This window comes from Halyomorpha halys, unplaced genomic scaffold (genome assembly GCF_000696795.3).
Source record: "Halyomorpha halys isolate HHAL.00 unplaced genomic scaffold, Hhal_1.1 Scaffold296.1, whole genome shotgun sequence".
Taxonomy (NCBI): domain Eukaryota; kingdom Metazoa; phylum Arthropoda; class Insecta; order Hemiptera; family Pentatomidae; genus Halyomorpha; species Halyomorpha halys.
This window is the reverse complement of record NW_027116473.1, coordinates 252,814-255,359: the sequence shown is the minus strand read 5'-3', so window position 1 is coordinate 255,359 and position 2,546 is coordinate 252,814.

The following is a 2,546-nucleotide window of genomic DNA, read 5'->3' as shown; positions in this document are numbered from 1 at the left end:
ATGTATGCTGCCTAAATACATCAGGTTGCTATCTCACACAATATACTTATCAATCCGTAATATATGACATATATAAATTACATATAATTACATGGTATAATAAGATATAAAGAAAACAATTTTTTTTTTCCCCTACAGTTTCCTTTTACAATCAATTTCGGTCTGTACAACAAATACAAATGTTTCAATTCATTCCTTTTATTCTATCTCATTTCTGCTCCTCCAATTTCCAATTTCACAATTTTTTAATTCACCCGATCAACAAAATCGCTCTCCGGAATTCACCCTCCTAGATCCTCTTCAGTGACCCGCTAAACAAATTCACTATTAGAAGGCAATGTGAGATCAGACCATCAATAATAGTCACAGCAGTAGATCAGTTTACCAAAAAAACAAACAAATAAATACATTTTACGAGAACAAGACTAGAATTTAGTTTCAAGTAGGGAGGAAAAAGAGAGAGTAACATAAACAAGTGGCAATAACAAAATCAAATGGTTAATAGAAGGTAGACAAACGTATAAACAAAACAGATGAAATATTAGGATCTTCTCCTGCAGGAAGACTCTTATCGACACAAAATAAAGAGGGAAGGTCTGGCAGATTTATCAGAGAACCTCCAAGCGCGTATTGGTGAAACCCATAATAGATGGAAGAGAATCCTTCAAGAAGAAACCTGGCATGAATGGAATCGACGGTGGGTGGGTTGCTTAAAAGGGGCCACCCTAAGGAAGTATTTTCCAACCGTTGGTACACGCCTAGAATCAACGTGGGTCCTCCCCGACTACTGGATCTCACAGTTCCTCACGGGGCATGGGGGTTTCCGAGCTAAGCTCGCCGTACATGGCATACATTGATCATCTATGCCCAATTTGTGAGGTTCCTGAGACCGCCGAGCACGTCTTACTTGCCTGTACCGCCTATGAAGCACTGGGAGCCAAGATGATGAGGGAAACAGGACTCTATGTTCTGACTGAGAGCGATCTTCCTGAGGTGATGAAAAAAGAAAACTACCCGCACTACAAGACCGTGTATGGGTGGCAGGAGGCTGTGGGCTCTACTCACTTCTCCCTGGACAGGAGGGAATAAGCTACACCAGCAAGGCCTCAGGAGGAGAGCAAGATTTATTGTGTGCACAGCTTAATGTTTGTCATATGCAGCAATGAGTTGTACCAACTGCTGCGAACACCCGTATTGCCTAATAGACAGGGTAGGGTGATAAATAAATAAATACATAAGATGAAATATTAGGAAAATATTAACGTTTATTTCCGAACATGAGCAAAATCTTTAAGGCAACACCTCTCCCGGGTTAAGGGATACATACGCCCTTAACCCATGGAGAAGTATCATAAGGCCAAAATCAAAAACCATTTTTAATTTCAAAAAGGGACATACGGAGTTGAGCTTTGGGGCTCCACTAAACCTTCGAATTCCTCTCGTATCCAATCTTTACAATCCGAAATCCTTCGTAAAATCCTCAATGCTCCTTATTTTGTTACTAATAAAACCACCCATAAAGACCTAAATGTTCCTTATGTAACCGATCTAGCCCGGATCAGATATCATTCCTTCCATAATAAACTCCCTAACCACCCCCAAACCCACTAGTTTCTAACCTTGCTTCCTCTTCCATTCCTGGCAATCCTCCGAGGTGCCACGCTAACTGCTACTAAATTGTGTCTATCAATTTGAAGGTTGACACGTCTGCTCCATTTTCTGAAATGTTATCGTTTTTGGGAAGAAAAAATAAATCTAAAAGTAGGATATATTTTTGTGGTATTTAAGACTTAGACTCCATTTTTAACTAAATAAATGTTTATTTAATCCATTGATCTGCCATATAACATGTTGTTTATGTGATAAAAGAAGAAATAATTTTGCTCTATTATCTTCAATTTTATACTGAAGATGAATCCAGTAATATTAGACCCATATGATGAACTTCATCTAAGTACCTAATACTGATGTACTTTACAATACTGTTTCCAGATTCAGTTAAGCAACCAAGGCGGTGAAGTGGTCAGGACAATTCTTAGCCTCCTAGTTTATCTCCTTATTACAGGTACTCACTTTGTAGAAGCTGGGCGCTCCTCAGGAAGGTCTCCCAAGCCCAAGGTCGATTCATGGCTAAAAAAACAGAATAATTAATTATCTCTCTCAAGTGAAATTGAACCTGGACTCGGGAGATGGGAACTAAGCGGTCACTCGGCTCCAATCCTTACTCCTTACTGAAGAAAACAATTAAAAATTAATGCCAAAAATATTTTTTTTAGTTAGGTTAAAACGGTATTACCTCTTCAATTTTCAAATTCATATGCAAAATTTAAATCGATTCAAATTTCCAACACATTACAAAAGACTGATCTACATGACTGTAATAATGCCAATCTGGACATATGGAGTTGAGCTTTGGGGCTCCACTAAACCTTAAGATTAAACCGTAAGATGGTGACCTTATATTGTAAACTGTTTTTAGAGTTCTACTACTGGGTAGTTTCTCTACATCCTATATCATATCATTATGTCATTATGATCAAATTTAC